The sequence below is a fragment of the Ursus maritimus genome, unplaced genomic scaffold (assembly GCF_017311325.1).
Source record: "Ursus maritimus isolate PB19 unplaced genomic scaffold, ASM1731132v1 scaffold_5, whole genome shotgun sequence".
NCBI lineage: Eukaryota > Metazoa > Chordata > Mammalia > Carnivora > Ursidae > Ursus > Ursus maritimus.
The window spans coordinates 16882534-16897222 of NW_024426663.1; positions in this window are offsets into that span (position 1 = coordinate 16882534).

Sequence of the window (14689 nt, forward strand, 5' to 3'; positions counted from 1 at the left end):
GATAGAATGTGCTATTGAAAAATTAGAAATATAGAAAATATAAACAGAAAAATTGAAATTATGTGACCTGACTAAGAAAAATAAGAAGTGGGAGGAAGAGAGGCATGAGAGATATAATTGGTTTAAATTCTTTATTTTCACAGTTGGGAAGTTACTAGATACTCTCTGAAAGTGATAAAGACATGGAGTTATAAACATTTTATTTAAAAATAATCAACATAAAAAATAAAACCAGAAATTATTAAAAAGAATTTCCTCTGGTAATGGAATAGGAGATGATTTGTGAATGGAACATTTAGCTTTTTATTTTATACTCTTCTGTACTATTTTGAATTTTTGTTTTACCAAATATATGTATGGTTTTATAATTTAAAACAATTTTATAATTTAAAAAAATAACATTTTAAGGGCTGAGGATTTACCTCTAACAAAATGTCAGTCAATGCAGAAATCATTAGAAGGTTAGGGGCTTCTTCTTCAAGAGAACTAGATTATGGTTTGCTATCATATAGAATCCACAGGTTTTCAGCTAAGGACACATAGTCAAAGGCCTGAATGAGACATTATGTTTATGGCCTTAGGCTAGAGAACAAGAGACTGGACCAAAACCAAAACACATTCTGTAGACAAAGTGTGCCATTTCCTAGACTGTTGTAAATGCAGCCATGAAACTATGCAAAAGAAATGCAGGGACTCTCATTAACTATGAGAATGTGGAGGGCTAGTGGCACCCAATATTACAGTTGTGCTGTTCAGAAATGAGAAGGGGAAATAAAATACTACACTCAGTTGATCTTACTTATTAATTTCTGGAGTTTTATCTTCAGCCCCAAAATGCATTATTAAATGAGGCCTTGTCTATCTTAGTAGAGCTTTTGTAATAAGCAGAAAAGAATGGAGTATTTATATCTGTGTTTCATTTTTTTTTATAATAATATTTTTTATTATATTATGTTAGTCACCATACAGTACATCCCTGGTTTTTGATGTAAAGTTCCATGATTGCGTATAACACCCAGGGAAGTGCCCTCCTTACTACCCATCACCAGCCTATCCCATTCCCTATTTACCGCCCAGTATAAGTGCCCTCCTTACTACCCATCACCAGCCTATCCCATTCCCCCACCCCCCTCCCCTCTGAAGCCCTCAGTTTGTTTCTCAGAGTCCATAGTCTCCCATGCTTCATTCCCCCTTCTGATTACCCCCCCCATTCTTTATCCCTTTCTTCTCCTACCGATCTTCCTAGTTCTTATGTTCCATAGATGAGAGAAACCATATGATAATTGTCTTTCTCTGCTTGACTTATTTCACTTAGCATTATCTCCTCCAGTGCAATCCATGTTGCAGCAAATGTTGAGAAATCACTATTTTTGATAGCTGAGTAATATTCCATTGTATATATGGACCACATCTTCTTAATCCAGTCATCTGTTGAAGGGCATCTCGGCTCCTTCCACAATTTAGCTATTGTGGACAATGTTGCTATAAACATTGGGGTGCTTATGGCCCTTCTTTTCACTACGTGTGTATCTTTGGGGTAAATACCCACCTCCACACTGTTTTCCAGAGTGGCTATACCAACTTGCATTCCCACCAACAATGTAGGAGGGATCCCCTTTCTCCACATCCTCTCCAACAATTGTTGTTTCTTGCCTTGTCAATTTTTGCCATTCTAACTGGCGTAAGGTGGTATCTTAGTGTGGTTTTGATTTGAATTTCCCTGATGGCTAATGATTTTGAACATTTTTTCATGTGTCTGATAGCCATTTGTATGTCTTCATTGGAAAAGTGTCTATTCATATCTTCTGCCCATTTTATGATTTGTTTATTTGTTTCTTGTGTATTGAGTTTGAGAAGTTCTTTGTAGATCTTGGATATCAGTCTTTTATCTGTAGTGTCATTTGCAAATATCTTCTCCCATTCCGTGGGCCACCTCTTAGTTTTTTTGACTGTTTCCTTGGTTGTGCAGAAGTTTTTATCTTGATGAAGTCCCACAAGTTCATTTTATCTTTTGTTTCTCTTGCCTTTGGAGATGTGTCATGAAGAAGGTTGCTTTGGCCGATGTCGTAGAGGTTGCTGCCTATGCTCTCCTCTAGGATTTTGATGGATTTCTGTCGCACATCGAGGTCTTTCATCCATTTGGAGTTTATCTTTGTGTATGGTATGAGAGAGTGGTCAAGTTTCATTCTTTTGCATGTAGCCATCCAATTTTCCCAGCACCATTTATTGAAGAGACTGTCTTTTTTCCACTGGATATTTTTTCCTGCTTTATCAAAGATTAGTTGCCCAAAGAGCCGAGGGTCCATTTCTGGGTTCTCTATTCTGTTCCATTGGTCTGTGTGTCTGTTTTTGTGCCAGTACCATGCTGTCTTTGTGATCACAGCTTTGTAGTACAACTTGAAATCTGGCATTGTGATGCCCCCAGCTTTGTTTTTCCTTTTCAACACTTCCTTGGCGATTCGTGGCCTTTTCTGGTTCTACACAAATTTAAGGGCTGTTTGTTCCAGTTCTTTGAAAAATGTCATTGGTATTTTGATCAGGATAGCATTGAACGTGTAGATTGCTCTGGGTAGCATGGACATTTTAACTATGTTAATTCTTCCGATCCATGAGCATGGAATATTTTTTCCATCTTTTTATGTCTTCTTCAATATCTTTCAAGAGTGATTTGTAGTTTCTAGAATATATCTGTTTCAATTCCATTCTCTTCTCACTAAAATTCTTGCACTATTTAGATCCTCTTAGGCTTAACTTTTTCATCAGAAAAATGCATATGGGGGATGCCTGGGTGGCTCAGTTGGTCAAGCACCTGCCTTTGGCTCAGGTCATGATCCCGGGGTCCTGGGTTTGAGTCCCACATCGGGCTCCTTGCTCAGCGGGGAGCCTACTTCTCCATGTGCCTGCTGCTCTTGCTGCTTGTGTGCTCTCTCCCCTCCTCTCTCTCTCTCTGATAAATAAATAAATAAAATATTTAAAAAGGAAAATAAATAAATAAATAAAATATTTAAAAAGAAAAATGCATATGGTACTTGTAATTTCATGGAGTTGTTTTAAAAACTGAATGAGATAGGAGACCAATACAGCTGCTTTCTCAGCCTCATTAGCCTGGCTTTTGCCTTTATTATAGAAGATGTAAAGTAGGAGATTCTATATTGTTAAAATCAGAAAATGGTGAGTACATTCATCAGTTCTTCCAATACATGTTTATTGAAGGATTACTATACACTTCACTGTGCACTGTGCGAGGAACTGGGCTACATGCTTGAGAAAACCAGGCAAGATGACCACCCTCATCAAGCTTATCCTCTAGTAGGGAAGATGGACATTGACCCAAAGTATCCTGTAATAATTACAGACTGACATAAGTGTAGCGAAGGAACCCAGTTTAGTGATACCAGGTAACAAAGGAACAAGGTTTAAACTAAACATTCAGGAAAAGCTTCTCAGAAAAAGGGATACTTAACCTGAATATGAGGAATTTATAAGAATTGTATAGAAAAAGAAAGGAGTTTTCTGGGCAGAAGGAGCAGTATGAACGAAGGTCACGGGCTAGAGGACCAAACCGTAACAAGGTCAAGGACGCCAAAGCAGGCTGTGTGAGTGGTGCAGAGAGTGAGGGTAGAACAGTGAGGGGCTGGCTGGGGCAAAGGGTATACTCCTTCTGGTCCCCAAGGACACCTGCTACTTTGCCCTGTAAACATTTGATACATACGTGATGAAAATAATAATCTCTGGGTTTTTTAAAGCACTTTTTCTGTGTTAAGCACTTTACATGTATCAATTCATGGAAATCCATCAACCCTCAAAATGTCCTTGAGAAGTAGCTGTATCCCTGTTTTACTGAGGGGGGAACAGCTGGTTATGTGGCGGAGGTTAGGTTGGAAGCCAGTTGCTAGGGTCTGTTCTCTTAGTCGTCACACTGTAATTAATGCCTCTAAGGAATGGATGAGTGAATGAATGAATGAATGAATGAGTGAAATCATTTTGATTTGAGATCATCCGGACTAAAATGTGAGCATGTTTTCTTTGGACTTTTGTACATTAGTTTGATGACTTCCTGCATTTGGTGAGCACTTTATTACGAGCTAAAATAAGGACTATTTACTGAGCACTTATGTGCCAGGCACTATGCAAAACCTATACACGCATTATTTCAGTTGTTTATATAACCATAAACCAAGTTAGTCTGTGAACTCGTTGAGATGGGGGCCTTGACTTATTCATCTTGGAACCAACAGTGCTTGGCCTATTGTTTGTCTTCAATAAATCTGCTTTTCCTTTTCTGTCCGTTCACTCCATATTTAAGTGCAATTTTAATTGCTTAAGTGCAGGGAGAAGGAGTAGGTGACCTTTTAAGAACTTCCAGAAGCCGTAATTCTGAATGTCCAATCAAACTGCTGTTAACTCAGACTGCATTTTAGTATGTAGCAGCAGGCTTAGTTAATTGAAAGATTGTCCTTAAATTCAAAAAAGGCTGATGCAGAAAGATGCTTATAATTTTCAGCCAAATGTACTTTCTCTAAAATGTGCTTTCACATGCCTAATGAAGTTGTTTACTCTGATACTCCATCCACACTGAAAAGAGTTGGAAATATATATTTTTAAAGAGGAGATATTGTTGCAAGACTTTTATGGTTATTTATCTGGGTTCTAATCCACCTGAAATGATTCTATCCTCAGGCATGCCTCAGGCCAAAACAATGTGAGAAGAGCTAAGGCTGACCACAACCCCCAGTTCCCCATATCCTTCTATTTATAAAACTAACATCATAAAGAGAGGTTGCAAAATATTGAGGTTCAAAATTAGTTGCAATAAAATAAATTCTAAGCATATAATAGGGCATTAAAAAAAGTGATTGCTACAATACAAGTCAGATCACCTACAGTTAAATATATACATATAATGTATATTACTTATAAGGCTATTAATCCAATTTAACAACATCTAGGGCATTTATGTTAAGAAATTGCCAAAAAGCACTAAATGGAATTTACAGAGATGAATAAAAAGCTTAATTATGAAGTAGACTTGGGATATTCCAGTTGGTAAATGAGGCTGTGAAATTGCCTTTTGTTAAAGAGGAGTATTAATGACTATGTTAGTACTTGACTAATATTTTATGATACTTAGTCTGCTGGTATGTGAAATGCTTCATACATCATCCTAAATGATAGTTTAGAAATAGTTTTAATGCCTATTTTATACCTCGCTAGTGAATTACAATCTGTTGATACTGAATATCTGTTAGAATAATTAAAAAATGCAATATGTATGGTTAATGATAATCAAGAGAAATTATTGAAGCTTGCACAATGTCCTTTTAATCAGTGTATTCTGATTGCGGTATGTATGTGATATCTGATCAGATGGAAAGCTGTAAACCATATCCTGGCAGTCACCAACACACATTTAGATGCCAAAAATACTCACAATTTGATAAAAACATGACAGAGAGGGCAAGGGAAACTTGATGTCCACCAATATTTACTTTCAAAGAAGCTGAAGTTTGACTATAAAAAGAATCAAACACAGTATTACTTGCAAAGAGAAGCTTTGCAAAATGAATTTTCATAAAATTAGATAAGGAGGTTTTGCTGTATTCACTCCTCCTGTGGTCCTCTGTGTTTCCCTTTGCCTCCTCCATGTAGGGTTAGTCCACAGTTTAGTTCTTAGCTCTTTGGTCTCTTGTTGTTACAGCTGCTTTGAATTTAGGGGTTACATCTTCAACTTTTATCCTTATGTGAATAATACTTAAGTCCCACACTCTCAAACTTGGCTTTCACAACTTCAGTCTCCTACCTCTTGCTTCTAGAGGAGCGTTTCAACTTGATTCCCCAGCTATCCCTTCCATTTATTTAGTGTCTAAAATTGCACTTGTCATTCTTCCTGGCTCCTCTTTTAGGCATCTCTCTCTGTCAGTAACTCCCAAGCTAGTATTTCAGCTCAGTCCCAGAGTGCTTATTTCTGTCAAAATGGCCACCTCTCTTTCCCACCCAGGCCTGAGAACCTTAGGATGTCTGCTTAGCCCACGCTATGAATGTTGGTGTCACAGCTAGCTGAGACTGGGGTAGATGCTGGAGATAAACAGATGAATAAAATCTACTTCCTGCTCTCAAGATGCTCTCAGACCTGCACATCGGTTTCCTTCCCTGTGTCATTAACCACGTGACACTCCACTGTGACACTGTATGAATATGAGCAAAGTGCTTCAAAGGCCTTGGGCCTAGAATTATTGGAGGACTTCCATAAGAAGGAATCCCCCAAGAGTCTGGATTTATACAAGTTTTGAAGGCCGAGATTCCCATTGAGAAGAAGTGGGTGGGAAAGAGACTTGCATGACAAAAACTAGATTTTCTCTGTAATTCCTCTTGTATTTTTTCACTCCTGCCTGTATACTGCTAAAACCTAGTCTAGACTTTAATAGACTCAGGATTGGGGGCGGCAATCTCTTCAAGTTCTGGTTTTAGGCTTAGTCTTCTTCTAACCTAGAAACATGACAGATACACTAATTTTCCCCAAATTTGCTTACATTCTATAATGTTTTATCATAATTTGATTCAGAAGTCATAACCTAAAAATCAGTGCCTTTATAGTCTGACACTCAACTTCCATTGTAATTTTATTTCTTATCAATAGAATGCAGTGAACAATAAATTAATGAAACAAAAAACCCAAGAAAATTTATATGTTCTCCGAAAGGGACCTACTTGTTTTCTAAGGATTAAGTGGGGGATGGGAGGTTTATGTAGCTTGTAGTTCTAGAGTAAAGAGAGACCTGAGTTCAAATTCTGACTGTGTGTCTTTGGACTAGGTTATTCCACCTCTAATGCATTAGAGTCCTCATTTGAAAAGGAGATGATTGTAAAAGGAGATGATTCGTAAATACATATTATGTGTGACTCTGAGCCAGGAATTCTTTCAGGCACTAGGGATATTGTGCTTGAACAAGTCTTAGCCTTCCTGGAGCTTGCATTAAAGAAGTAAACAAGTTAATAAGTGAGATGGGTTTCCCATAATGAAACTGTTGTGAAGAGAATGAATCAGACTAATAGAGTGGGAGACGAGGATGGGAGTGGTGGGAAGGCCATTTTAGATAGCATGGTCATGAAGGGGCTCACTGTGCTACTAATCTCATGGAGTTGCTGTGAGCGTTAAATGAGATAACAGTGCCAGGTTTGTAGTGGTCTTTCAAGGAATCCTAGCTATGTTATTACCTGTTTTGAACTGTCTGAATCTTGCCTTCTACTCCCCGTCTGGTATGTGCATCTTCCCCTCTGGTCATTCCCTGCAACTTCTTCAAGGCATGTTTGAAGCCCTGTCTCCTTCACAGCCTTGCCACCTTCATGCTCTTGCATTATGCTTTCCAAACCCCAGGAACCAACAACACTCTGACTTAAAAGTACTTGCATGTATTTGGCATTTAATCATGTGTAGCCTTTAGACTTCTTCTGACTCACATTACTCTGAATTTTTGTGTTATGATTTAACTTTCCTGAAATGAGTATTTGTTCTTCCCAAGTCATATATAAGTTCTCAAAGGACAGGGCAAGACCTGTGCTTTGGGCTTAAAAAAATGGAAAGATTATGTATATTAAAGAGACTTAATAGATATTTACCTATACATTAACAAAATACTTTAAAGCCTTGACTAAAAGCCCCCAGAGTAGAAGGAATTACTCTGCATATGGAGTTACGTGGCCTGGAGACCTGGAGATTGGTATGGGCAGTTTAGATCAATATTTAGATTGGCCTTTAAAGTTTGAGGATATAAATTCACAAAAAAATTCTAGTTTGATGGCTTTTTCTCGCTGTGAAAATATATCCTGTTTTGTAGCACTTTCAATAGTATTTTATATGCTTATCAGAATATTGTATTATAACAAAGGTGATGCCACATATAGCATGCTAAGTGAGAGTGAGATTTACATTCCTAACTTGAAATGCTGTTTATTTAAAGAACATAGACAATTTGAAGAACATGAGAGTTTAGGACTGTGTATTATTGTTTTGCTGCAGGAAAAAAAAGAAGCTGAAAAAAAAATGGCAGCCACAGCACTTTATGTCCACAGCTATCATCTCGATGAAGCTATGGTGTCTGGTTCATTTCCCAAATTAGGTAATTGCAGCCATGAAGAAATACTGATGTTTCCTCGGTGTCAGGGAGTCAATAACATCATCTTTGTGTACAAAGCACAACCCATAAATGCTAAAGTTTCTCTGTGTTTTTCTGTGTAATTCTCTTTTCATGAAATGAACTCTTACCCATCAGAACAAACAAATACCGCACCAGCTCTTCATATACACAGCCAGAGAAGGGCAAGCAATTATTCAGCATCCGAGGCTCAGTTATCATCGTGTGTGCGTGTGTGTGTGTGTGTGTGTGTGTGTGTGTGTGTGTGTCTGTTTAAAGTATTTGTCCAGTTTCTTTTGTTTCATGTTCACTTGGTCTTTCTTACAAACAAGACAATAGCTTAAAGAAACACAGGAGCAATATGGTAGAAAAAGAAACTAAAGAAAAACCAAAGGGTAGAAAATAAAAACCATTAAAAAAAAATCATCATCCAGGAATAACCATTGGTTTCTTATTACGTATTTGCTCACATGAATTTCTATGTATGAATTTCTATAGTTTTGTAAAGGTTGCATTTTATTCAAACTGTTGGTGACCTGCTTTTTCCCTTAATAATGTTCTGTGAACATTTCCATGTCCCCAAATACTCCACAGTAGTGTCATTTTTATGGCTTCCTGGATCTCTTTTACAGACATGCCCGAGTATATTTAGCTAATACCCTGCTTTTGTTCATTTATTATGTTTTCGGTTTTTTCCTCTACAATACAATGATCAATACAGATTGTAGTTTAATATAGTCTTGATTTTTCTTCTGATTCTTGTTATTTCATGTGGGTGTGTTTATGAATGTATCTATATGTGTGTACACACACACACACACACACACACACACGTTAGGCATAGCTTCTGAGTTACTACTAGGGTTTAGCTACATAGTCATCAATCCATGATCCCTAATATGACATCTTTGAGGCCAGATGTGCTATTATAATTTAGAATTTTAGCATTTAGAGAGTGTGTATACCATGTATTATGTGCATTGCTGGTGGGGGCTGAGGCAACATCCGGAAACCAAACTTACAAATATTTCTAAAATAAAATGTAGGAGCATTCACACTAAATGGATGAATAAGGTCATGTAATTTGAGTCACATTTTGCCACCACAGGAATTTTGGAATTATCTTATGAAAATATTTGGTTTTCTGATCTGTTTGGGTTTTAGAATTGTGGATGAAAGATTGGAAACCTGTAGTACTGATAAAATTCATTTCAAATGCAGACTGATGTTTAGAGTCAAATGATGAAACTATAATGCAGTTCACATTTTATACTTTCTTATTTCAATAAAATAATATCAAAAATTCCTGGAGGGGAAAATCTGCTTAATATGCCTCTTTTCTTTTTCTCTAAATTTGGTCTTAGGAAGGTGCACAAAATTCTTCCCAGTCTAAATCTGATTGAAATTACAAGAGCTTTTGAGTTTCTTAAGGAGGACTTTCTCTTTCTTTTCTTTTTCTTTTTTCTTTTCTCTTCTTTTCTTTTCTTTCTTTCTTTCTTTCTTTCTTTCTTTCTTTCTTTCTTTCTTTCTTTCCTTCCCTTCCCTTCCCTTCCCTTCCCTTCCTTCTTTGACAATTAGCCCTAATCTAGAATAATCAAATTCTGTATAGCACATAACCTTTTCAGATTCGGAATTATTTAAGGATACTAAGCAAAACATATAAAGATGACTAGCAAGTAGGAGAAGAGAAAACCCGATTGAGTGTGATACTAGCTGCATGACATGGTCTGAACAGTACTTACAGGAAGAGCCCCACCTACCACACAGTGGATGGAGCCTTCATCATGAGTAGGAGGCTCACACCAGTGGTCATACAAACTTGTGTCTACTGGGGGATCCTGCAGGATATGTAGACAGGGATCCTCTAGCTGCTGGGGGTAATGATCCCCAATAAATGCCTGTAAGCACAAGGCGAGATATCGCAGGTGTAGTTCTTCTGAGCAACTGCAGCAGCAGCAGTAACCCGCGATGAGAGCGTCTCTGTGTTGCTGTTTCGTGGAGGGTATCCCTGGTCTAGCCTGCAGCAGAAGGATGAAGTTTTTCAACCCCAGCAGAAATGAATGGAAATCCTAATACTCCTTGGGTTTAAGTGAAAGAAGATCAAATGGGCAAATGACATTTTTTTTCTTATAGATATCCAGACTAGGGGGATTCGATAACTGCTCTCTATTTACCAGTGTATGGTAGAGATTCCGTGGATCTTGAAGTCGCTTCACTGTTTCAGAACTGCCAATTTGGAACATCATTATCTCCATCTAAAAGCTTAAAAAGTCTCATAAAAATTTAAGGCTATTACAGCCTAGTATCTTATTTCCTTAAGGGGAGGGCTGCTGGTCCCCAAACCAAGATTTTTGAATCATGGTTAATAAACATACAAATCTTATCAATCCAAATGTAAGTGAATAGGTAGTATTTCCCAAAGGGAAAAATAATTGTACAAATGCCATAATATTATATATTAATTTATTATTATTACTGTTGTTATTGTTATTATTATTATTATATATGGTCCTATTATCTTTAGACAGGATTTTTTTGTCTGAGATTGCTGTGATCAGTTCTCTCTTTTTTTCTTTTTTAAAAAGATTTTATTTATTTATTTGACAGAGAGAGAGAGCACAAGCAGGGGGAGCAGCAGGCAGAGGGAGAGGGAGAAGCAGGCTCCCTGCTGAGCAGGGAGCCAGTGTGGGGTTTGATCCCAGGACCTTGGGATCATGAGCTGAGCTGAAGGCAGATGCATAATGACTGAGCCACCGAGGCGCCCCCAGAAATGGCTGTGATCAGTTCTTAAACCAGAGGAGTCTGCAGCCTGATGACAGGTCAGGAATTGGCAGAGTCCCAGAGGGCACGCTTTAGGAAGTATCTGGGTGATAGATGTGAAATTAAAAAACAGAAAAAGAGGGTTGTTTTTGCCTTTGTTCACTGTCACATACGTTAAAGTCTGGAAGTGTTCTAGCATGCACATGTAGCTTTCTTAGGGGAAATTTAGATGACAAATCAATAGAAGTTTAGAGTCTCATAGGAAGTGTATGATCATTGAGGCAGGGGGAAAAAACAAACATGTAAAGACAACCTCAAGTCAATAAACTACATGCTTAGTTACATATGATTAGTGTGTAAGTTATGGCATGAGTGATGTTGAGTCTATGCAATTATCTTTGAAATCCAGACAGGGCAACTCTAGTTTGCAATTGTCTTCAGGGGCTCAGGGTTGGAGGAGAATCGCAAGGGGAGAGGACTAAACGTTGGGCAGGAGAGGAGGGAGGTCATTCCAGGCAGAGAGGAGTGTTGGGTGACTAGGTGAGCTGCACACAGCTAAAAAGACATCCATGCTCTTGTGTCCCCTCCCGCAGCAGTCTCCATGCTGCGTGTGATGAGTAATTTATCTCTAGGTCTTCAAAGTAATTTGATTTCATCATTTTTGGAGGCACAGTCTCTGCTAAAAGGCACACCAATAACTTCAAAAAAGGTATTAAATTAACTGTGTATTATTTACCGCAAGTGTATTTCTCTGGTATAAATCTGCCTGATTCATGGAGCAGGATGAGAAAACAGTTTATTGCCATTATATATTGTTTAGGGATGAAGGTTACAATCTGTCACAATATCTCTTTGAGTCCAAATTCTGGCTAATTAATTCTTTTTATGATGATAAATTTCATTTTATGCTTCACTTGTGTTATATTTTATCTCGTAAAAATGTAATAATAAATGAATATAATAAATACAGTATGAACAAATAATTATTTTATGATTCATTTTTATTATATGATTCATATTTTAGTCAGTGTTTTTGATAATGTGCTAGGTTTACTAATATTTATTTTTAATAAAAAAGAGATTGCTGAATTGATTGTGAGTAAGGTACAGTGTGGTGTTTAAGAACAGATCAAAAAGGCTGGGATTTCAGTTGCACGTTCACCACTTGCAGCTCTATGATTTTTGCAGGTTACTTAACTTCCCCAGCCGTCAGTTTTCTTATTTGTACGACATAGTAACAATACCTACACTTGCTCTGAAGGTGAAATGAGGTAAGATGTGTAGTTGCACGGCCTGACCCGTATTTTCAATAAGTGCTGATTACTTCTGTTGTTATTGTTGTGAAGACGTTATGATGCCTTTAGTTTTAGCTGCTATAGAATCTAGTGACTTTATAAATGATTTCACTTCTTTGAGTGGTGTTTTCTCCAGTTGTACAGTTTTGCCCAGAAGGTCTTTCGGTTTCCTTAGCTGGAAAGTACTATGAATCCATTCTGCATTTCCACAAGCCCTTCAACAAAATCCTTAAGTGAAAAGAGAAATGACCTACAATAATGTAACAAATATGTTTTGACATTTGACATTTTTTCTGGGCTAAGAAACATGATTAGATAACTGCAATTCTTTGGGGTTAAAGTAATAAAAAGGTAAATTCTTCGTTTCTGTGGAGAATGGGTTTGTTGTTGCTAGCTACTGAATTCTTAAGAACATGGACATTCAGAATAAACTGTATTAATACCTTGAAATGACTTAGTTAACGTTGTTATTTTTCATATGTCATATTTTCTTATTATAGAAAGAACAGCCCTTCAGTGTTAACTGAGAAAACTTTCATTTGGAGCTATATTAGGAAGTGACTTTTTAAAGAAAATATTTTATTTAATAAAATCAATCATCACATGAGAAGCAAAACTACCGTCAACAGAGCCAGTAAGCTTAGCGGGGATATGTATGGACTTTGGAACCCAATGCCACAGGTTTATTTCAGGATACCCCTCGCCATCATGTTGGGCAAGTTGTTTAACCTCTCTATATGGTCCTTGCTGTCTTTGAAAAAAAATTTATGCATATATAAATATATTGAAAATATATAAAACAGCTTTATTGAGATATAATTCCCATCCCATACAATTTGCCCGTTTGAAGTGTACAAGTCAGTGGCTTTTAAATATATTCTCAGAATTTTGCAATGTTTGCCACAACTAAAGTTTTTACCCTCAAAAAAAAAAAAAATCCTATACCCAGTAGCATTCACTGTCCATTCCTCCAACCTCATCTGTCTTAGGCAGCTACTACCCTATTGTTTTAATAGCTTTGCTGATTCTGGATATTTCATATGAGTGAAATCATGCAAAATACATCTTTTGGGTCTAGTTTCTTTCATTTAGCATAGTATGGACAAGGTTCATCTATGCTGTACTATTTATCAGCAGTTAATTCCTTTTTATTGTCAAGTAATATATTTTTGATGGATATATTGTATTTTACTTACCCAGTCATCAGTTAATAGACATTTGGGTTATTTCCACCTTTTGGCTGTTTATAAACATCTCTCTAAGTTTTTGTGTAAATATGCATTCTCGTTTCTCTTGAGTATATACATAGGGAGTAGAATGCTGGATCACATGCTAACCCCATGTTTAATCTTTCAAGGAAGTGCCAGACTGTTTTCCAAAGATACTGCGCCATTTTACATTCCACCAGCAGTGTACATGGGTTTTAATTTCTCCGCATCCTCACCAACACTTGCTATTACCTGTCTTTTTGATTATAGCCATCATAGTGGTGTCAAGTGGTATCTCATTATGGTTTTAATTTGCATTTGCCTGATAACTAATAATCTGGAGCATCTTTTATGTGTTTATTAGCCATTCGTATGTCCTTGGATAAATGTCTATTCAGATCCTTCGTCCATTTTTAAATTGGGTTATTTCTTTAATATCATAAGTTTGAGATACTTATGTGAGTACATTAAGTACTTAGAATGGTGTCTGGTATACAGTAGATGTGCAGTAATATTAAGTATTAGTATTATAACGTCATTTAAAATTATGCTATTTCACTGAAAAGTCTACAAAACTTAAAGGCTTTATTTTGAGAAAAAGAGATGACTAAGGGAACTCAACTGCAAAGAGGAAATGAACTTGATTTTTATTGTTCCTTATTCAATGTTTAATTGTTTTCTCCCCAGGGATTATTGTAATGGGCTTAATTAGAATAAATTAATAAGAGTTTTTGTACTCTTCTTACTTTAAAATAAATCCAACTTAGTAGTTGAAAGCCATCCTAAAAATAAACTGTTGCTGTATAGAATAGAGAAAAGCAATTCAATGAATAGATTTGTTTATCATGATAAAAAGATTTTTAATAATGGAAAGGAAATGCTCACTTTATGTATATATGTTAAAAAATATAAGCTATTCTGAGAGCAAAATGTTTCACTTTAATAATTGCAACAAGTCTTTTTCTTACTATTTCAAGTTATGAGATGTTTCATTTCTATTTTATAAACTCAGAACAAGATTCTTTTTGAGAACGCTGACACATCATGGAAGGCATAAAGTCATGTTTACAGATGCAAGTTCTATCATTTTTTAAAATAAAATAGGATATTTTCATTTTTAGCAAAATCATTTCCTGTATAACCATTATGATCACAGAAAAGAAGATGGAATGAGCATTTGGAGTCATAGAAGGTAAACAGGAATAGCCATTAGCTGCTAATGGAAAAAAGTTCAGCAGGGGCATTAAATCTGTATTACAGAGCCACCAATTTGTATTTTATCATATTGATAATG